We start from the raw sequence: 24547 nt of genomic DNA on the forward strand, positions 1-24547 counted from the left end.
TAGTGCAACTTATTTATGGCACTGCCGTTTAGGTCATATTGGTGTAAAGCGCATGAAGAAAATCCATGCTGATGGGCTTTTGGAATCACTTGATTATGAATCAGTCGATGCTTGTGAACCATGCCTCATGGGCAAGATGACTAAGACTCCGTTCTCTGGAACAATGGAGCGAGCAACAGATTTGTTGGAAATCATACATACTGATGTATGTGGTTCGATGAATATTGAGGCTCGCGACAAGTATCATTATTTTCTGATCTTCACAGATGATTTGAGCAGATATGAGTATATCTACTTGATGAAACACAAATCTGAAATATTTGAAAAGTTTAAAGAATTTCAGAGTGAAGTGGAGAATCATCGTAATAAAAATAAAAGTTTCTACGATATGATCGCAAAAGTAAAATATTTGAGTTACGAGTTTGGCCTTCAGTTAAAACAATGTGAAATAGTTTCACTACTCACGCCACCTGGAACACCACTATGTAATGGTGTGTCCGAATGTCGTAACTGTACTTTATTAGATATGGTGCGATCTATGATGTCTCTTACCGATTTACCACTATCATTTTGGGGTTATGCATTAGAGACATCTACATTCACGTTAAATAGGGCACCATCTAAATCTGTTGAGACGACACCTTATGAACTATGGTTTGGCAAGAAACCAAAGTTGTCGTTTCTTAAAGTTTGGGGCTGCGATGCTTATGTGAAAAAGCTTCAACCTGATAAGCTCAAACCCAAATCGGAAAAATGTGTCTTCATAGGATACCCAAAAGAGACTGTTGGGTACACCTTCTATCACAGATCCGAAGGCAAGACTTTTATTGCTAAATTTGGAATCTTTCTAGAGAAGGAGTTTCTCTCGAAAGAAGTGAGTGGGAGGAAAGTAGAACTTGATGAGGTAACCGCACCTGCTCCCTTATTGGAGAGTAGTTCATCACAGAAATCGGTTTCTATGACACCTACACCAATCAGTGAGGAAGCTAATGATAATGATCATGAAACTTCAGATCAAGTTACTACCGAACCTCGTAGGTAAACCAGAGTGAGATCCACACCAGAGTGGTACGGTAATCCTGTTCTGGAGGTCATGTTACTTGACCATGACAAACCTACGAACTATGAGGAAGCGATGATGAGCCCAGATTCCACGAAATGGCTTGAGGCCATGAAATCTGAGATGAGATCCATGTATGAGAACAAAGTATGGACTTTGATTGACTTGCCCGTTGATTGGTGAGCCATTGAGATTAAATGGATTTTCAAGAGGAAGACGGACGCTGATAGTAGTGTTACTATCTACAAAGCTAGAATTGTCACAAAAGATTTTTGACAAGTTCAAGGTGTTGACTATGATGAGAGTTTCTCACTCGTATCTATGCTTAAGTCTGTCCGAATCATGTTAGCAATTGCCACATTTTATGAAATCTGACAAATGGATAAACAAAACTACATTCCTTAATGGATTTATTAAAGAAGAGTTGTATATGATGCAACAAGAAAATTTTGTCAATCCTAAAGGTGCTAACAAAATATGCAAGCTCCAGTGATCCATCTATGGACTGGTGCAAGCATCTCGGAGTTGGAATATACGCTTTGATAAGTTTATCAAAGCATATAGTTTTATACAGACTTGCGGTGAAGCCTGTATTTACAACAAAGTGAGTGGGAGCACTACAACATTTCTGATAAGTATATGTGAATGACATATTGTTGATCGGAGATAATGTAGAATTATTCTGCAAAGCATAAAGGAGTGTTTGAAAGGAGTTTTCAAAGAAAGACCTCGGTGAAGCTGCTTACATATTGAGCATCAAGATCTATAGAGATAGATCAAGACGCTTGATAAGTTTTTTCAATGAGTACATACCTTGCCAAGATTTTGAAGTAGTTCAAAATAGGATAGTCAAAGAAAGAGTTCTTGCCTGTGTTACAAGGTGTGAAACTGAGTAAGACTCAAAGCCCGACCATGGCAGAAGATAGAAAGAGAATGAAAGTCATTCCCTATGCCTTGGCCATAGGTTCTATAAAGTATGCCATGCTGTGTACCAGACCTATTGTATACCCTGCCCTGAGTTTGGCAAGGGAGTACAATAGTGATCTAGGAGTAGATCACTGGACATTGGTCAAAATTATCCTTAGTGGAAAATGATATGTTTCTCGATTATGGAGGTGACAAAAGGTTCATCGTAAAGAGTTACATCGATGCAAGTTTTGACACTGATCCAGATGACTCAAAATCTCAATCTAGATACATATTGAAAGTGGGAGCAATTAGCTAGAGTAGCTCCGTGCAGAGCATTGTTGACATAGAAATTTGCAAATACATACGGATCTGAATGTGGCAGACCTGTTGACTAAACTTCCCTCACAAGCAAAACATGATCACACCTTAGTACTCTTTGGGTATTAATCACATAGCGATGTGAACTAGATTATTGACTCTAGTAAACCCTTTGGGTGTTGGTCACATGACGATGTGAACTATGGGTGTTAATCACATGGTGATGTGAACTATTGATGTTAAATCACATGGCGATGTGAACTAGATTATTGACTCTAGTGCAAGTGGGAGACTGAAGGAAATATGCCCTAGAGGCAATAATAAAGTTATTATTTATTTCCTTATTTCATGATAAATGTTTATTATTCATGCTAGAATTGTATTAACCGGAAACATAATACATGTGTGAATACATAGACAAACAGAGTGTCACTAGTATGCCTCTACTTGACTAGCTCGTTGAATCAAAGATGGTTAAGTTTCCTAGCCATAGACATGAGTTGTCATTTGATTAATGGGGTCACATCATTAGAGAATGATGTGATTGACTTGACCCATTCTGTTAGCATAGCACTTGATCGTTTAGTTTGTTGCTATTGCTTTCTTCATGACTTATACATGTTCCTATGACTATGAGATTATGCAACTCCCGTTTACCGGAGGAACACTTTGTGTGCTACCAAATGTCACAACGTAACTGGGTGATTATAAAGGTGCTCTATAGGTGTCTCCGAAGGTACTTGTTGGGTTGGCGTATTTCGAGATTAGGATTTGTCACTCCGATTGTCGGAGAGGTATCTATGGGCCCTCTCGGTAATGCACATCACTATAAGCCTTGCAAGCATTGCAACTAATGAGTTAGTTGAGGGATGATGTATTATGGAATGAGTAAATAGACTTGCCGGTAACGAGAATGAACTAGGTATTGATATATCGACGATCAAATCTCGGGCAAGTAACACACCGATGACAAAGGGAATAACGTATGTTGTTATGCGGCCTGACCGATAAAGATCTTCATAGAATATGTAGGAGCCAATATGGGAATCCAGGTCCCGCTATTGGTTATTGACCAGAGAGGTGTCTCGGTCATGTCTACATAGTTCTCGAACCCGTAGGGTCCGCACGCTTAACATTTGTTGACGATATAGTATTATAATAGTTATGTATGTTGGTGACCGAATGTTGTTCGGAGTCCCGGATGAGATCACGGACATGTCGAGGAGCTCCGGAATGGTCCAGAGGTAAAGATTCATATATTGGATGATATGGTTTGGCCAAGGGGTCAGGCCCATGGGGCTATAAGTCGGAGCAAAAGGAGTTTTGCGGAGGCCATGGGGCCAAACGCCGGAGACCCTGGCGTCTGGCCCTGGGCCAGACGCCGAGGCCCATGGCGTCTGGGCCAGACGCCAAGGATTGTATTGTTTGGTCCTGGAGTCCGAGTGGGACTCTTGCCTTTCGTGCAAAACCGACTTTGAGGAGGCTCTTGCTCCAAGTTTCGACCCGAGGGCTCAACATATAAATAGAGGGGCAGGGCTAGCACCAAAGACACATCAAGAAACACCAAGCCGTGTGCCGGCAACCCCGTCCCCTCTAGTTTATCCTCCGTCCTAGTTTTTGTAGTGCTTAGGCGAAGCCCTGCGGAGATTGTTCTTCACCAACACCGTCACCACGCCGTCGTGCTGCTGGAACTCATCTACTACTTTGCCCCTCTTGCTGGATCGAGAAGGCGAGGACGTCACTGAGCCGAACGTGTGCAGAACTCGTAGTTGCCGTGCTTTCGGTACTTGGATCAGTCGGATCGTGAAGACGTACGACTACATCAACCGCGTTGATATAACGCTTCCGCGAACGGTCTATGAGGGTACGTAGACAACACTCTCCCTCTCATTGCTATGCATCACCATGATTCTGCGTGTGCGTAGGAATTTTTTGAAATTACTATGTTCCCTAACATAGACCCCGTATACACTGCATGCGACCCAAAAATATGTGTGGATACGATGGTGTATGATGTGTTTAACTCCCAAATGCACAACTTCGATGGGCCACGCCAACTACATTACAAACCGAACATCGTACCCGACTCAAGCCTGGTTTAATACCTATGATGTCAGTTTCCCAACTTCGAGGTGGCGGCGGCGGGGTGGGGGGGGTCGTCCCACGCATGCGCTCAAACTTTATTTTGTCTAGCATGGGATACATCTATATATATCTATATATCTATACACCTATATAGTGTGCGAATAACTATGAAAGTTGCTCGTTAGATGAAGCCAATCCGACGGTAGATAGATGGCAAATCCGAGCACTACTGGCCGTGGATATCATCTACATTCCACCAGATTCTGCCACATGTACAATCTAGAAGACTCCATGGTTGAACTTAAGCATAATGCACAAACCTCAAAACACAAGCACTTCTCCTTTGTTCTCTAGAATCTTCCATATCTTAATTGCCCAAACCTTTTTTTTCTAAATGAATTGTCACTTTTTGTTTTTACCTTTACAATGCACAATTCCATGAATCTTAAAATAGTTTTTTTATAAAACTAAGTGATTTTGGATGAGATGAACTATAAGAATTAAACGAACATCTACATCATGCATATCTGGGAGAAGAGGCGGGAAACCGATGAGAGGAGTGGCAAGAAACGATAGCCTGTTTTGAATGAAAACCTAGTAGAGAAGGAAGCGTGAGCTACACGACGCATGCGCACAGTGCTTACCCATGTACTACATGTGCTGTCGAAAGGGACCAGGGTTGCCGTTCGATCTGGAAGCATCCAACGGTGCACACGTATGATCCGTGGGGTTTGGGTTCTGGCCAGTCAGAATGCAAGACTCAGATTGCGCGTGCAGCGGGGGGGGGGGGGGGAGGGGATATCATACGGAAACCAACATTCGGTGGAAACCGGTGAAAACCACGAGAAAAAGATGTTTTGAAGTTTAAAAAAATTCAAAAAATGCGGGATGTTAAGAGGGTGATGTTTTATTGCCACACAAAATTTCAAGTTGAAACACATTACGAGATGTGAGCTATGAAAAAGACAAAATTAGTATTGAATAGTGCCGAATACTAATGTCACTTGTCACTATTCAGGGCGGAATTTTTCTTTTTCTTAGCTCACATCTCGTAATGTTTTTCAACTTGAAATTTTGTGTCACAATAAAACATCACCTTCTTAACACCCCACATTTTTTCAGATTTTTATGAAGCTTTAAAATATGGTTTCCACGAAGTTTTCATTGAATATCGGCTTTCGTGAGTGAACCATGTGCTATTTGAAAACATTTCATGAGAAGAATCTTGATTTTTAAATCCCCGTAAATCCAAAACTAAGCTGAAAATCGTGAAACCTTCCATGGTGTCGCGACATCGCACTTATATGTCGAGGAATTTTTTCGTCCATTGTGGCGCAAGTTTTATTACAAGCCTCTTACAAACCGGATCGTGGTTCCGATAGGGAAAAGTGTCCCCCTTATGGGAGAAACATAATCACTGCATATTTTCACCTTGTATTTTCTTCTACGTGCAACATGGAACGATAGGATATCCGTGCTAAAATTTAAACTTATTCAGGGTTCGTTTGGCCTTTTATACACTAATTGAGTTTCCTAGGCATTTAATGTCCATAATTCAAATCTGAACTATAGATGCATGCTCCAGTTCACCAAAATGGCTAGAAAAATTATACATGTGTCCTTGGGTGCATGTTTAGGTCCCATGCCAGGAATGCGAACGAATTACAACCGTACTGGTGTCATGGCTTGTCCTCAATCATTTCGAATCTCGGTTTTTAAGTCCCCATAAATCCGAAACTCACTAGAAAGTCATCAAAGGTGGCATGGTGTCATGTCATGGCACATATATGTCGTGGTAAAAATATTGTCCAATTTGGGCCAAGCTTTATTACAAACCTCTTACAAAAACTGGAGCTTCTCTCAAAGAAGCCTCATGGTTTTGATAGGGAAACGTGTTCCCCTTTGGGCGAAATGTAATCACTGCCTCTTTTCGCCTTGTATTTTCTTCCAAGGGCAACATGGAACGATAGGATATCCGTGCTGAAATTTAAACTTATTCAGGGTTCGTTTGGCCTTTTTATACACTAATTGAGTTTCCTAGGCATTTAATGTCCATAATTCAAATCTAAACTACAAGTACATGCTCCATTTCACCAAAATGGCTAGAAAAAATATACATGTGTCCTTGGGTGCATGTTTAGGTCTTATGCCAGGAATGGGAACGAACTACAACTGTACCGGTGTCCTAGCTCGTCCTCAAACATTTCGAATCTCGGTTTTTAAGTCCCCATAAATCCTAAACTCACCAGAAAGTCATCAAAGGTGGCATGGTGTCACGTCATGGTACACATATGCCGTGGTAAAAACATTGCCAATTTGGGGCAAGCTTTATTACAAACCTCTTACAAACTGGAGCCTGTCGCAAGAACCCTCGTGGTTTCGATAGGGAAACGTGTCCCCTTGTGGGCCAAATGATAATCACTCCCTCTTCTAGCCTCGTATTTGCTTCTACATGCGACACGGAACAACTGGAGATTCGCGCTAAACTTTGAAATTATTCAGGGTTCGTTTGACCTTTTTATTCATTAATTGAGTTTTCTAGGCATTTAATGTCCATCATTCAAATATGAACTACAAATACATGCTCCAGTGCACCAAAATGGCTAGAAAAACATACATGTTTCCTTGGGGTGCATGTTTAGGTCCCACGGAATGAATGTGTCGTGGTTTTGTCACGGCAGATGTCCTCGTGAAAGGACTTAATCCTAGAGCCATCGTGACGGGTTAGATTGAAGGGGTTAAAGCAGACAAGGGATGTGAGGAATTATACTGGTTCGGCCCCTTACAATGAAGCTAAAAGTCTACGTCCAGTTGTGATGGAATTGCTAGGGTTTCGATGGCCAGGGAGCGAATCCGCTTTGCCTGGTTCTCGAGTTATTGTTTGTTGTCCCTAAACCGCCATCGGGTCGTCCCTTTATATACATAGGTTAACGCCCGGCGGTTTACAGAATCCCGAGGCCGGCTCATACACGTGCCTAGCTCGGTTTCTATCTTTCCTTGCCTTACAACGTAAGTTACATATCATATTGCGGTTTATGTCTACGTGCTCTAATCCGCCTTTAGGCCCTGGGCCTTCATGTTAGATCTCCTCTGTAAAGCGCCATACCTCTTATCTTCATGGGCTTCAAACATGACTAACTCCTTGTGGACATAACCCGGCCCCTCATGGACGGTTTATACTTAATAGTAATATCCCCAACATTAGGCCCCAGATTGGTTTGAACTCATTCATGTCAATCTTCAACACTTAGAAAAATTCCTCCTTCTACACCTTCGCATAGATCTTGTAAACCACTGTGGCGTCATCTTCCAGGTTCATAATAAACCACCATGACGTCACCTGTTTATTAAAATTGAAGATACCCTTCCTTAATGATCCTCCAACAATCGAGGCAACAACTTTGCTGCATATCCATTTTTTGGCTCCTCAATTTCCGCGCCTGTCGCTTATCTCTTTGTCTTATAAATAGGGCCGAGGGTTCCTTTTCTTTCCTCCCGTTGCCTCTTCGTCTCTCTTCTATCTCACGTCGCCTCAGCACTCGAGCGCCGCAGCCGTCGTCGACCTTCGCTTTTGCCTCAACTCCAGCCGCTGCATCACCCTGACCGTACCAGAAACCCGCAATGCCTCTGCTGTTTCACAGCTTCAGTAAGTTGTTCTTCCCTTCCTTTGTAGATCCGATAGGGTTTTCAAGTTCTTCTGTGTTCTTCGCTGTTCCTTACGGACTCTTCATAGTTTCTCCACTGCATCCTCTTTTGATCTAAAAGAAGTATGAAACTCACGAGGTAGCTGTTTCGTATCCATTTCAGATGCTAGTAGACCCCCTTTTCTTGTACAAAGGCTTCCTTGATGAACTCCTCTGTACTAGTTTTTAGGTCTAGACTTTTTTTCCCTTTCGTGACATGTGGTAGATCCAAAATTCCAATGCAAATATGTGAAACTTGCTTTTCCTCACTTAGTCATTTTTGCTTCAGACCTGTACTTTCATTGTCTGCGTGGGCGGTTTATCCTTTAGAAAATAATCTGCCATATGCCATTAGTCCCCTTGTAAACTGCCAATCGCTTTACTTTTCATAATAACATCAACCTCCGGTTTAACCATATTGAATGCTTGAATACTTTTCCCTTAATCTGCTATGCTTTACGCTTGTCTGTCATGAACCTTAAACCGACATTTGATCTTTTTCCAGTTCAGCATTTGAAATAGCCAAACAATTTTATGCGTGTAACTGGGTCCCTTCCCGGGTTACCGAAGAGCAACTAGATGGATGCGTCAGAACTGGCGCTTTACCAAAACAAAGCGAAATCCACTGGCGAGTTCCCGGTCCAGAGAATCCTCCTACCCCCAAGGATGGCGAGGTGGTAGTATTTGTTGATCATATGAGCCGTGGTTTTAAACCGCCCGGATCCAAGGTCTTTCGTGATGTGCTTGCCAGCTTCCAGATCCACCCTCAAGATATTGGACCCAACTCTGTGTCCAATATTTGCCACTTTCAAGTGTTCTGTGAGGCCTATCTGCAAGAAGAGCCAACCGTGGAATTGTTCAGGGATTTTTTCTACTTGAACCGCCATACTAAATTTGTAGACGGGCCCAACACTGAACTTGGTGGCGTCTCTATTCAAAAAAGGAAGGACATCAGCTTTCCCCATGCCAAACTTCATAGTCATCCCAAAGATTGGAACTAGACTTGGTTCTACTGTAAGGATACTTCCCCTGAAGATGAGAACCCTCTGCCGGGTTATCGTGCTCACCGGCTTACCAACACACACCCATTTCTGCAATGACTGACTGCCAAGGAACGTTCCACATATGCACCACAACTCGTGAAGCTTAGAGCTTTCATGGCTAACGGTTTGATAGGAGTTGACTTCGCTCGTTGCTGGATATCTTGGAGCATTTTACCGTTAAGCCATCACCCCGGTTTAATGTGTCAATACACAGGGGACTTAAAAGATCCTCAACGACATATTGATATTCAGCTAACAGAGGCTGAAGTCACTGAGTCTGTTGAGAAAATATTGGATGAATCGGTGGCTGTCTGCAGCAAAACAGGGCTTAGTCCCTTCTTCGTTTCCAATAAACCACCAGCTGTAAGACTTGCCTCACTCCTGTTTGCACCTGATATTCTTAACTATGTTATCTTTGATATCCTTTGTCCATCTTTTAACAGGGTGACGACCCATTCTGGAAGAAGAAACCACAGGATAAATCGTCCAAGACCCCTCGACCAAAGACAAAAGTTGTTAAAAGACCTGCCAAGAAAAAGGCAGCTGAACCCATCGGGTTAAACCTTGATGACGAACTTGATGATCCGGACGTAGAGGTAGAACTTGACTCTCTTGGTTCATTTTTCATACACCTCATTGACAATGATTATTATCAGGATGACGCTGAAGGCAGCCAATCCGATGACACATAGGTAATTATCCTTTCCTCCGGTTCAGACCCTCTGCCAACACAAAAAATCCGTCAAGCAGTCCGGAAAGTAAGATTTTCTCACCCCCTAGATCACTTGGACCCACACTTTCTTTTGAAGAAACAACAACACGAAGCTCGCCGCATGACCCGACATAGTGGCCAAGTAGTCACTTCAGCCAGTTTACCGAACACTTCGGTTCGGAAACGTCGATCTAAGGTCTCAAACACTTCCGATACTTCTTATCCCAAGGCGGGTTATTTCCGACAACCTCTTAATCCATCCGATTCAAATTATCAGGGAACGCCTCTTTCATCATCTAGCGAGTCAATGACCACACAACTCCCTCCTCTTAAGACTGTTCCTGGGTAAACACTTTAAACTTACTCCTTTTGACGCTTTATATTTGCGTGTTATACTGACCTTTATATCTTTTTCTTTCAGAGCCAAGGCTAGACCCAGCAAGAAAGCTCGGGTAGATAAACCGTTTGATGACAATGTGGTTATTGAACCGGAGAGAACTCCAGAACCAGAAGGAACAAATGCTGATGCCATGTTTGATGATCCGCGGCCTCAAGACCATGACTTTGTTCCTGAACAAGTAGAAGTTGATGCAACAAGCCATGCTGATAAACCGGCAAGCCCGGTCCCAACCGATGACAAACCATCTAGTCCAGCTAAGGCTGCTGATAAACCGTCAACTTAGTAAAGGCTGCCGGTGACAAGGAAGATGATGTTATAATTACTCGTGTTGGCCACACCACCCCTGGCAATCCTATTGCGTTATCAAAGCATAGTGCCAAGGAGGAACTCTCTGCTATGGGCAAAGGCAAGTGGAGCACAGACTTGTCAAGCAACACCCACCTCAATGCCCAAGAACTTCATTTTGGTTTCTTAAACCATCTGTACACAAACGGCGACTATGAAGCCGGTTTAGTGAATCTGATGAAGGAGCGATATGAGGTAACTTCATAACTGTTTCTCTCTTATGTGTAAGTTCAAGTACCAACTCCAGTAGCCCCCAAGGGCCGATTTATGATGCCAATCTAAACCGGGACTTTACAATATCTCAACTTTGCACGCTTATCCTCCAAGGGTCTTTTGATTCTTTAAAGATGATCCGGTGTTTTCACTTTGTAATCTTGTAACTTTCGCCTGTGTAGCCCCCAAAGGCCGATTTATCTTTCCAAGCTAAACCGGGACTTTAACCAATGTTACTTTGAGAAAACGTACATTAGCCCCCAAGTGTAAAGAATAATACTTGTATTCTGCTTGGGACTTGTAAAAAATTTCTGATAATCAAGCAAATAGGCATTAGCCCCCAAGTTCCAAGTGTATAACTTGTTATGTGCTTGGTACTTCAAATATTCAGTGCCACCTCATAATATGTCCTTCTCTTATAGGCTGAGCTGAGCAAAAAGGAAGCCCAAACCGCTGATCTTCATGAAAACATCAAATCTCAGCAAGCGGAAACCTCCAAAGCCAAAGAGGAATTGACCAGTACCTTAGCAGCCATGGAGAAGCTAAAAGAAGATTTTAATAAGGAACTGGCAGATTGGGGCACAAAGAAAACCGGATTACAAAAGAGAGCTGAAGACGAGAAGCAGCCCTTAAACCGGTGGTCGAAGAATTGATCGGCTTAAAGTGGCAAATAAATGCCATGACCTCTGCTGTGTTTGGTAAGTATCCTCATCTGAAGCTTTTCAATATACATTATATCATCAGTTGCCGGTTTACTGATGCTTGGAATGACACGGGAACTCACATTACCCATCTGGGCTCTGACATACGGATGAAGCTGAAGGCTGCCTATACGCCGATAGAGCAGCTATATCCCGGAGCCCAACGGGCCATTTGCACTGCTGTGCATAACAAACCGCCTCCAACCTTGATAAAGGAAACCATCAAGAAGCTATCAATGCTGCCCGCCCAGTTGGATGAACTAAAAAGATCAGCTGCAAGGTCCGGTGCGCTGACCGCGCTAATCCGGGCGAAGGCATGGATACTAGATCTTGAACCGTCGGATATAGGTAGAGGCTACCCTGGCGTAAAGGAGGACGGTTCAGAATTTAACAATGACAATCTTCGAAGGTTGACAAGGGAAATGCGCCCATATCGAGCAAATTGGCTGAGGAAACAGATCTCTCTCACTGTCATCCGGTTTATGACTCTGATCAGAAAAGATATCCTGCGCCAACACATGATGTAGAAGACCTTACTCCACCAATTCGTAAGCACACCTATGCCCCTGATGTTGACCCCTCAAACCTTATAAGTGATGAAGCTATGTTCCAAGCCTTAACTGGAATCGATTGGGCAACCATTGACTTCCAGCCACTGGGTAGAGAGGAGGAAGATGCACCAGCGCAGGACGATCCACAGCCTTCAACTCAGCCTGGTGACAAGTCATGATCCGGAGGCTGGCTTAGCCTTCTACGTACCGCCACATTTGCTGAAAACAATTATTCTTTTGGGCATTAAAGCGCCTTGTAATAGGCTAGTTCAAACACTCGGTCTTCTATGCCATCGTGCATACTTATTTTGCCTGATACTGTGAATCCACCATGCTTTAGGATATATTATGTTCATAACCCGTAGCGGTGTTATTCAAATTGTTCCCACATACAAGAAATTTGAAAGTATCCTAGCGGTTTACCGCTGGACGGGTCATGATGCCCAAATATATAGCCGGTTTTATAACCAAGGTTGTACTTTGAAAATAATCAAAGATGAAAGAGATGAATCACTTTGTTGGTTGACCAACTTTTGTATATTTAGGGCTATAACCCCAATCTTGAGTATTGATAACTCCTTCCATGTTTTGCCGGTTTATGATAAAACCGTGCCGGGTTATAATAAATGCCGGTGTATCCATATAGAATGCTGGCGACTTGTAGTCGAAACCAGACCAGGTTAATAAATGCCGGATTATAACTGATCATGTACTTACAACTTATACAATTGAAAGCCAACCCGGGTCAATAAACGCCGGTTTATCATAAGATATTAAAAATCTCACCAAAGGGGAAAAAACTTGGCAAAAAACATAAAAATAATATGCAAGGCTTTTCATGGACCGCCAGGCCCTAAATCGAGGCTTTTCATGGGCTGTCAGGCCACTGAGTTAAACCATTTTTCGAAGCCTTTTATGATGGACCTCAATCATTAACCAATCGTCGTTTTAACTTTGACAAGTTCAGGGTCTATGAGATTGACTTGTCAAACATTCGGCGGGTCATACCAGGTTTACTTGGATGGAGTGGCTTACTTAAAAAGCCAGGATAACCCAGGGTTTTAGGTGAATACACCTGGTTTCCAAGCCTAGTTTGATAGCCTATTGCAAGGGTGCAAGCTCTTTGTTCTTTGAGAAGCGAAGAGCCCCCAAGAAACATTTGAGCTGTGCTCGGTGGGTGCCTATGTTTGAGTTGTGTTGTTGCAACACTCTCTTTGGCCCCACATGATTTCCTTTTGGATTTAAGCCGATCAAGAGGTGTAGCTATGGTTCGAATACGACCAAGCCCCCTAGTGATTTCCTTTTGGCGTTAAGCCGATCAAGAGGTGTAGCTATGGTTCGGATACGACCAAGCCCCCTAGTGATTTCCTTTGATATGCGTGGCTTTATAAGACGGATCAATAAAACTCCGCTTTATAAACAGAAGCCCCCATGTAAGCACACATGATGTAATAAAAACAATAGAGACCTCGCTTTAGCTGAGGCTCCAGTTTATTATATTGATCATAATATATACATCGTCATAATTATGTACATGAGAAGAGCCTGTGGCTCAAGTATAGTAAGGCCGAAGATGAGCTATATTCCACGGCTATTGGGTCTCCTCCGATTTACGTGAGTCTCTGTGCTCTCGAACATCGATAAGATAGTATGATCCGTTGTGCAGATTTTTGTTGACCACAAAAGGTCCTTCGCAAGGCGGGGACAACTTGTGCATATTAGTCTGATCCTGGATGAGCCGGAGCACTAGATCGCCTTCTTGAAAAGTTCTGGTTTTAACCCAACGGCTGTGATAACGTCGCGGATCTTGTTGATAAATCGCCGAACGCGCCACTGCGAGATCACGCTCCTCATCTAACAGGTCTAGTGAGTCCTGACATGCTTTCTCATTATCAGCTTCAACATAAGCCGCCACACGGGGCGAGTCATGACGGATGTCACTAGGGAGAACCGCCTCTGCTCCGTAAACCATGAAGAAAGGCGTGTAACCCGTAGATCTGTTCGGTGTGGTGTTGATACTCCATAACACAGAAGGTAACTCCTCCACCCAACAGCCCGGCGTCCGCTTTAAAGGAACCATAAGCCGGGGCTTGATGCCTCTCAAAATCTCTTGATGGGCTCTTTCTGCTTGAACATTAGATTGGGGGTGAGCCACTGATGATACGTCAAGCCGGATGTGCTCACGTTGACAAAATTCTTCCATAGCACCCTTGGACAGATTAGTACCATTATCAGTTATGATGCTGTGTGGAAAACCAAAACGGAAGATCACCTTTTTGATGAATTGAACCGCCGTGGCCGCATCACACTTACTGACTGGCTCTGCTTCTACCCAATTGGTGAATTTATCAACCGCCACCAGTAAGTGGGTCTTATTATCCTTGGACCTCTTAAAGGGCCCAACCATATCCAGCCCCCAAGTTACAAACACCCAAGTGATTGGAATCATCCTTAATTCTTGAGCCGGAATATGAGCACGGTGTGCAAACTTCTGACAACCGTCACACCTCTTTACCAAATCCTCGGCATCAGCATGAGCCATCAACCAATAGAAACCATGATGAAAGGCCTTAGCTACCAAGGATTTTGAACCGGCGTGGTGACCACAATCTTCGTCGTGGATCTCACGCAAAATCTCACAGCCTTCTTGAGGAGACACACAACACTGAAACGCCCCTGTTACGCTGTAATGATGCAACTCCCCATTGATAATGGTCATTGACTTGGATCGCCGGATTATCTGCCGGGCCAAAGTTTCATCCTCCGGTAACTCGCCCCAGTTCATATACGCCAAGTATGGGACTGTCCAATCCGGGATAACATGAAGAGCTGCCACCAACTGAGCCTCCGGGTCAGGAACAGCCAAATCCTCCTCCGTACATAACTTGACCGACGGATTATGTAGCACATCCAAAAAGACATTGGGCGGCACCAGTTTACGTTGAGAGCCTAAGCGACTTAAAGCGTCCGCCGCTTCATTCTTTCGCCGATCTATATGGTCAACCTGATAACCCTTGAAATGATCAGCCACTATGTCCACCTCTCGTCGATACGCCGCCATGAGTGGATCCTTGGAATCCCAAGTGCCAGACACCTGTTGAGCTACTAGGTCCGAGTCACCAAAGCACTTAACCCAGCTTAAATTCATCTCCTTAACCATCCGAAGACCATGGAGCAAGGCCTCGTATTCAGCTGCATTGTTAGTACAAGGGAACATTAAACGGAGAACATAACAAAACTTATCACCTCGTGGGGAAGTTAATATGACTCCAGCCCCCGATCCCTCCAACTGTCTGGACCCATCAAAATGAATAGTCCAATAAGTGTTATCTGGCTTTTCCTCCAGTGCCTGCAACTCTGTCCAGTCATTGGTGAAGTCCGCAAGTGCTTGGGACTTGATTGCTGTGTGAGGCGTATATTTTAACCCGTGAGGTCCAAGCTCAATAGCCCACTTGGCAATCCGTCCACCCGGTTTACCACTGGCTGGTTGCTGGTGCCTGCTCCTGGCATGTTAAAGAGGTTCCTTCCCTCATAAATCAGCAGCAGGTGAGACCGGTACCTTCTCCTCATGACATCATCTGACGCACTCTGATCCAGCATAAGCCGATAGGCCTGTGCCTCTAATCCGTCCCGCTCAGCGGCCATCCTGGTGTTCTCTGCTGCCAGATCTACCTTAGCTTGAGCAATCTGATCCTTCACCTTTGCAATTTATGCGTTATGCTGATCCTGATTTGCCGCGTCAACCTCAGTTGCTAGCAATGTTGCCAAAGTGTCGAATAAATCGGACAAAGCCTGAGCTGGTGGTGGAGCAGAGCCCCCCGCCCCGTCCGGTGTTGCAGCTGCTGAACCGGAAATCACTGCTGTGGCGGTAGAAGAATGCTGCACTGATTGTGTACCGGCCATGAAGATCGCAACTCGGCTCGGCGGATCAGAGAGGTCCGGAATACTATCACCATCGGAACCGCCACTAATCTGGCCATCATGCAGCTGATACAGTGACTCGGTCTCTCCGGTTGAAGATTCATCATCAGAGAAAACGACGGTTTCGCCACCAGATACCGATCTATCCTCAGATTCCACTTCGTGGATGACTCCCACGAAGGCACGCTTTGCGGCAGGTTGAACTCGGGCAGGTCTTGCACGCTGAGCCGTCTCGACGATGTCGGTGCAGATGTCCGGCTCAGGGCCTAGTTCTCCGATCTTGCCAATGAAGACGTGTATTCCGCCAAAGGGGACCCATTACCCGTACTCGACCGAGCCGGCCTCGGGGCCCCAGCCCGCGTCGTTGGTGTAGAGCTTGCCGCGACGACTCTTGGTCATCTGGCCCACAGCGTATCCCTTGAGTCCTTCGAAGCTTCCCTTCAAGAACTCGAAACCATCATGCGATAGCCCCACGGTGGGCGCCAACTATCGTGGTTTTGTCACGGCAGATGTCCTCGTGAAAGGACTTGGTCGTGGAGCCATCACGACGGGTTAGCCTGAAGGGGTTAAAGCGGACAAGGGATGCGAGGAATTATACTGGTTCGGCCCCTTACGATGAAGGGGTTAAAGCGGACAAGGAACGAATTCAACCGTCTCGCCGTCCTGGCTAGGCCACAAACATTGCGAATCTCGGTTTTTAAATGTCTGTAAATCCATAACTCACCAGGAAATCATGAAACTTGGCACGGTGTCACTACATGGTACATATAATTGTCCAATTTGGGCGAAGCTATATTACAAGCCTTTTACAAACCAGAGCATGTCGCAACCCTCGTGGCTCCGGTAGGGAAACATGCCCCTCTTGTGGGCGAAACGATAATCGATGCCTCTTCTCGCCTTGAACTTTGTTTTCTACAGGCAACATAGAATAACAGGAGTGTCGAGCTGAAATTTGAAACTGTTCAGGGTTCGTTTGGCCATTGTATATATATTACTAATTACTAAGTTTTCTATGCATTTAGTCCATAATTCAAATTTGAACTACAACCACATGCTCCAGTGAAGCAAAATGGGTGGGAAATCATACATGTGTCATTGGGTGCATGTTTAGGTCTCGTTTAAGGAATGAGAATGAATTACAAACTTGTCGTCATCCTGAAACAATGAGAATCTTAGTTTTTAAATCCTAGTAAATCAAAAAAGTAACCCAAAAAACATGAAACTTGGCATGGTTTCATGACATGGCACATATATGCCGTCGTAAAAAAATTGTCCAGTTTGAGAAGAGGCGCACACATTAGTAGCCAACGAAGTCCTTTTTGAAACAAAAAGCTGACATATTAATATCGCAAATGGTTGTATTATATTAACCGTGTTGAAATTTAACCATACTCGATGCCGTGCGTGCAGCTGTTTGATTAGACGGGACGAGCGCGAGAAGTACGCCGTGCAGGCTTGACGGGACGCGTGCGAGCAGTCCGCCGCGCAGGCTCGACGGGATGCGTGCATCCTGTCCACCTCGCAGACTCGACGGGATACATGCGAGCAGCAAGGCTGCCCATGCTCACCGGGAAGCGAGCTCGTTGACCTCCATGCACCAGCCGCCGTCCACCTCGCTCATAACTTCTCCATTAATGGGTTAATTAAAGCACCCGAACGGAGGGTGTTTGCTTGTGATCCCATGTCATCATTTGCTTTGTTCGTGTTTTCAACTTGTATTCCGCCCTAATTTAAATTTCCACATAGGGCAACGGGTAATACGACCACAACTAAAATGGCAACGGATAATACGACAACAAATTTATAATGGCGCAGATAATAATTGTCTTACATATTCTGGATAATTTAAAATGCCACATGTGGCAAAGCCCGGAAGACACGGGGGCAAGAGAAGAAGGAAATTGCAGACAATGATCTGGGTCGCTACTGTCTCTACTCGTTGATGGATCGCCGGCCGGCGAAATCCTCCAGCTCCTTTTTCAATTCCTCATGACTTTGCTTGAAAACAGCCACAGATTCCTCCACCTCCTGCCTGCGTTCGATCCAGAGCTTCCTCAAGCCACACATCAGTTCCTCGACGACCACTTTCAGCGTCATCTCCGAGGCACTGCTCTGCTCATGCAGCATCTTTCAGCCGGCGGCTTCCTCCTCCTTCTCGGCGACCAACTGGAGGAGCTTCGCATTGTCATCCGTGAGTTGCTCGACGAGGTCGGTCGCCTTGTCAACCAAGGCATCACTAATCTTGAGCAGCTTAATCAAGCTGTCGATCAGCTCCTGCTGCATAGTGACGTCAGCGAGAATGTCGTCGTCGCCGGTGAAGGACTTCAGGAACGCCAGCTTGTCGCGATGACCGACGCTGCGAATGCGCTTGTGAGAGCCCTCGCGTGCCCGTGAGAGCTCGTTTGAGGGCTCCGCGGTACGCTGGGACATCTCTGCTGCGGCTTCGCGGCGAGACCTCTCTAGTGCTTCTGCGGCCTTGGTCATTGTTGCCTGGTTATATGTCCACCCTAAACTCCTCCTACCGGTCATGGCGGAACGACTTGACAGAAAAAATAGTTTTGTGGGTGATGAGGAGAGGGACTGTGAAGTAATTTTCAAGTGGGTAGTTTTTATAGCTCGGTGCTAAGTGTGAACACATATTAGTTTGATAGGTGTGAACAGATTTGCAATTACTTATTGCATTGTAATTAGCAATGTGACGAGAAACAAGGTCAAAATTTATTGATGGCAGAAGGTTGACCACGTGGTTGCTCGCCGTTGAGGCGGCTGCGGCGCGCTCCGCTCTGGCGTCCCTGCGTGCGCTCCGCTCTGGCGTCCCTGCGCACGCTCTGCTCGCCGTTGAGGCAAAGTTACAACGGCAACGGTTAATAATTCTTAATAATTGTCTTATATATTCAGGATAATTTAAAATGCCAAATGCGGCAAGGCCCAGAACACTCATGACCTATATATGCATACAATTATAATAAAATATAAGCTCTGAGCTGGCGGCCTTCCGATGATGGTCTTCTCGGACTCCATGATCGGCATAGCACCCTTGCGGCCATTCACTCCGAGTGTCCCAACCCGCCTCCGCCTACGGAGCTGCTGGCGCTGATGGGAGGCTCTTGGGGCTGCTGAGCCTCTTCCAGAAGAGCTTGACACGTGCAATCACGCGCATGACAACTCCGCGGAGCCGCTCCATTTCCATGACTGTGGCCTGGTAGCAAATTTCGTCGATCACCTGCATCCTCAAGATATCACGTTGGCGATGTTCTACTTCGTCGGGGACGTCACCTCCACCAAGGATGCACTCGAGCCTGGCCACCACATCATCAGGATCGAGGTTGACACGTCCGCCGCGGGCAATGATGAAGCCGCAGGCTGCCTTTGTCTTGACTGAATCGCAGAGGTCCTCTGTCCATTCCTTGCGGGGCATTAGGCTCTCGATGAGCACTAGTGACGACGGTTCTTCGGTTGGGTCGTCGATCATGCCGCCGAGCAGCTCTGGATATTTTGCATGGTGGATGGCAAACTGCTCATCACACCTCCTCTGCAATATGTCGATTGTGCTCCCAAGGACTGTGACGCCGATATCGCTGCCGATGGGCCATGGTGCCTGCACCGGCCGATGAAGCTCTTGCTCCTGGACCTGCTCCGGCTCGTTCTCCTCGCCGAAGATGTAACGCATATAGGCGTCGACTTCGAAGCTTTGGTCGTTGCTTGGCATGCTTGGAATAACTAATAGTAGATGGGTGAGGTGTAGCGACCAGACCTCAAACAGTCTGATCTCTATGCTCCGGTGTCATCCCTGGATCAGTAATGCTGACACCACACAGTACTCGAAGGATTTATAGCAGAGTTGCAATCACACACTTATTACACCGAGTGTCTCAAAAGAGAACTTATTACAATAAATATGGCTTAAGGCCATCTAATAACGATAACAGCGGAAGGCTTGGAAGATAGGTGAGTCCATCAACTCCAACGGCATCACTGAGTATAGAACCACGACCTAAAAACTCCTTAATCGTCATCTGAAAAATCTGCAACATTAACGTTGCAGCCCGAAAACGGGTCAGCACATGGAATATGCTGGCAAGGTAACACATAGAGAGTAATGGAATGCAACAACTATACTATATGCATATTTGGCTGGTGGAAAGCTCTATGGTTACTGTTTTTGCGTAAAGCCAATTTTTCCCTACTTCAAAGGAATAAATTTAATTACTATCATGGTGGTTGTTAAACATTGAGAATGGTTGACAGCATTCTCAATCCCAATTAAAGTAACATCATTAAACCCAACAAAATTAACTTTAGAGTAACATGTTGAGATTCACATGATAATCCAGGTACTAGATACTCAAGATGTCCATAACCGGGGACACGGCTAACCATGATTAGTTTATTACACTCTGCAGAGGTTTGCGCACTTTTCCCCACAAGACTCGATCGCCTCCGTTTGGTTTCTCGCACTACAGGGTGTTTGAGAAGACGGATGACCGAGACATAGTCTTTCAGAAGCGCTAGCACCTTACGATCGGGTAGACCGTACCACCTACATCCCCTACATCTGCTAGTCTACCACTGTAAGAGTTCGCACAACTTAGTCAACTATGCCAGAGCCCATAATGGCTTGTGGCTGCACACGGAAGTTTCTAGTATGAATAATCTCATGATCCCTTTGAGCCTGGGTGGCGGTCCAAAAGAAAAACAGGCAAGTCCTGGAAACCCAGGTGCCTCAATCCACCCAGATGTGTGTTTAGGTTGCCACCTTAGATAAACCATTAATTAACAATCTCACATCTGTCATGGATTTCACTCACCCAATCCACGTCTACTAGCATAGCATGGCATAATAAGCAAACGTAGAAGTAACTCCCAAAGGTTTGATAATAAACAGGTAATAGGTACTACCTCATCTACTTCCCATCCCACAATTTAATTAGATCCTAATCATGCAATGTGTGAGGATTGATCTAATGCAATAAAACTGGGTTGTAGAAAAAGGTATGATCAAAGTGTTACTTGCCTTGCTGATGATCCGCGAAACCTAGAGATTCAAGTAACAGGCGGCGCACTCCGGGTATTCTATCGCAGACAAACAAACAAGCATACAATAAGTACTCATCTAATGCACAGGTAAAACTCAAATAGAAGATCTAACCAGAAAGTTCAACTTAAGAACCCTGGTTTGCAAAAAGATTCAAATCGAACGAAGCAAAAGAAATCAAACGGCGAAAGAAAACAACTTCGTTCTAGTAATCTGGATCTAAGTCAAATTTTACAGTAGCAAAAAGTTGTTTAAGTTGATTATTCGGAAAAAGGGTTTCGAGACGAAACTCCAGGCGCTTGAATCGCCTGATTCCGATAAACGAGCAAAAAGTTATACTAAAACGAAAATCGGATCAGAAATCGCGATGAGAAAATAACCGCGAAAAATCCGACGAAAAAGAAAAACGACGAACAGATTTTTTTTTAAACGGCACGGAAAACGAGGCGGCAGCGAACCTCGGGCGGCACGCTGCTCCGGCGAGTCGGCGGCGGGTCGGTGGCGGCGGCTGGCGGCGGCGGCGGCTAGGGTTAGGGCGGCGGGGGTGGGCTGGCTCGGCTCGGGCCTCGGGCGCGCATTATAAAGGCCCCGGCCAGGCGGTGTCCTGGCCGAGTACGGCCCAAAGTCGGTTCCGCGTTTTTTTAATAATCCGCTCGGAAGAAAATAAAAAGAAATACTAAACGGACTCCAAAAATCACGAAATAAATTTTCCCGGGTTCCTAAAATCAAGCCCGATAAAGTGAACATTTATCTGGGCCCAAACTACAACTTTGAAAAACGCGCATTTTTCCTAAATTCAAATAAAATACCGAAAAACTCCGAAATAAATCTTATTTGATTTTTTTATTAAATCCTCAATATTTCTATATTTTGGGAAAGTCATTTTATTCCCTCTCTCATATTTTTGTAATAGAAATAATTGATGATAAAATAAATAAAATCAAATGATCCTGTTTACATAATTTGAGAAAACTCAAATATGTAAATAACGAAATCCCCAATCTCTCCGTCCTTGAGTTGCTTAGGATTTTTTAGGATCAAAACCAAAAGCAAAATAAAATATGATATGCATGATGACCTAATGTATAACATTCCAAATTGAAAATTTGGGATGTTACAAACCTACCCCCCTTAAGATGAATCTCGCCCTCGAGATTCGGGTTGGCTAGAAAATAGGTGAGGGTGGTCCTTGAGCAAATCTTCCTCTCGCTCCCAGGTGGCTTCATCCTCCGTGTGGTGGCTCCACTGAACTTTGCAAAACTTGATAACCTTGCTGCGAGTGACTCGGCTGGCAAACTCGAGAATCTTGACTGGTTTCTCCTCATAGGTCAAATTGTTATCCAACTGAATTGCTTCTAATGGCACTGTGTCTCTCAAAGGTATGTCAGCCATCTCCGCGTGACACTTCTTCAACTGAGAAACGTGGAACACATCATGAACTCCTGTCAATCCTTCTGGCAATTCCAACTTGTAGGCCACTTCTCCCATACGCTCCAAAACTCGATATGGCCCTACAAATCGTGGCGCTAACTTCCCCTTAACTCCAAAGCGCTTAATCCCTCGAAGTGGGGATACTCGAAGATAAGCTCTGTCTCCGACTTCGTAAACTGTCTCCTTGCGTTTAGAATCTGCGTAGCTCTTCTGCCTGGACTGGGCTACCTTGAGCCTATCGCGAATCAACTTCACCTTCTGTTCAGACTCCTTAATCAGATCTGGTCCAAACAACTGGCGGTCTCCAACTTCGTCCCATGACAACGGTGTCCTGCACCTCCTTCCGTACAAAGCTTCGAAAGGGGCCATCTTCAAACTGGTCTGATAGCTATTATTGTAAGAGAACTCTGCATATGGCAAATTATCGTCCCAACTAGATCCATAATCTAGCGCACAAGCTCTCAGCATATCCTCCAAAATCTGATTGACTCTCTCGGTCTGTCCATCTGTCTGCGGATGAAAAGCTGTACTAAATTCTAGCCTAGTACCCAAAGTCTCATGCAACTGCTTCCAGAACTTTGAGGTAAACTGGGTTCCTCTATCTGATACGATGCTCCTCGGAACTCCATGCAAACATACGATCCTGGTCATGTATATCTTTGCCAACTTAGCACTGGTGTAAGTGGTCTTTACTGGGATGAAATGTGCTACCTTCGTCAATCGATCAACTACAACCCAAATCGAGTCATAGCCTGAACGAGTCCTTGGTAATCCCGTGATAAAATACATGCCTAACTTATCCCACTTCCATTCGGGTATCGGCAATGGTTGCAACAATCCTGCTGGCTTCTGATGCTCTGCCTTTACTCTCTGACATACGTCACAAACTGCTACATACTCCGCAATATCCTTCTTCATTCCGGTCCACCAGAAAATATCCTTCAAATCCAAATACATCTTGGTATTTCCTGGGTGAATCGAATACGGTGAATCATGTGCCTCTTGCAGAATCAACTTCCTGATCTCCGGGTTATTGGGTACATAAACACGGTCTTCAAACCATAGGGTGTCGTGCTCATCCTCACGAAATCCTTTAGCTTTTCCTTGCTCAGTTTCTCCTTTATAGCGGCAATCTCTTTGTCAGTTTTCTGAGCTTCTCTGATTCTATCCATCAAAGTTGACTGAATTTCCAACGCTGCTACATAGCCTCTCGGAACTATTTCCACACATAGTTCACGAAGATTTTCTGCTAACTCCTTGGGTATTTCTCCCGTCATTAACGTATTGACATGGCTCTTGCGGCTTAATGCATCAGCTACTACATTAGCCTTCCCGGGATGATAATGCAATTTCATATCATAATCCTTGATGAGCTCCAACCATCTCCTTTGTCTGAGGTTCAACTCCTTCTGCGTGAAAATGTACTTCAAACTCTTGTGATCCGTGTACACCTCACAATGATTTCCAATGAGGAAATGTCTCCATGTCTTCAATGCATGCACTACGGCTGCTAACTCCAAATCATGCGTGGCATAATTCAATTCGTGAGGCTTCAGTTGTCGTGAAGCATACGAAACAACTCTCCCTTCCTGCATAAGCACTGCTCCAAGTCCTCGACGTGAAGCGTCGCAATACACCTCATAATCCTTGGTTTGATCTGGCAAAATCAACACTGGTGAGGTAACCAAACGTTTCTTCAACTCCTGGAAACTAGCCTCACACTCCTTAGTCCATTTGAACTTAGTATCCTTCTTTAGCAACTCCGTCATAGGCTTTGCAATCTTTGAGAAATTCTCAATAAATCTCCGGTAGTATCCTGCGAGTCCAAGAAAACTCCGGATCTCTCCAACTGTTGTTGGGGCTTCCCACTTGGTCACGGTTTCAACTTTAGCGGGATCTACTGCTATACCTTCTCCAGATATAACATGTCCGAGGAATCCTACTTCCTTCAACCAAAACTCACATTTGCTGAACTTGGCATATAATTGATGTTCTCTGAGCTTTCCCAGTACCAAACGCAAATGCTCCTTATGCTCCTCTTCATTCTTCGAATAAACCAGGATATCATCAATGAACACTACGACGAACTTATCCAAAAACTCCATAAACACTTTGTTCATCATGTTCATAAAATAGGCAG

Source organism: Triticum aestivum, chromosome 3A (assembly GCF_018294505.1).
Source record: "Triticum aestivum cultivar Chinese Spring chromosome 3A, IWGSC CS RefSeq v2.1, whole genome shotgun sequence".
NCBI lineage: Eukaryota > Viridiplantae > Streptophyta > Magnoliopsida > Poales > Poaceae > Triticum > Triticum aestivum.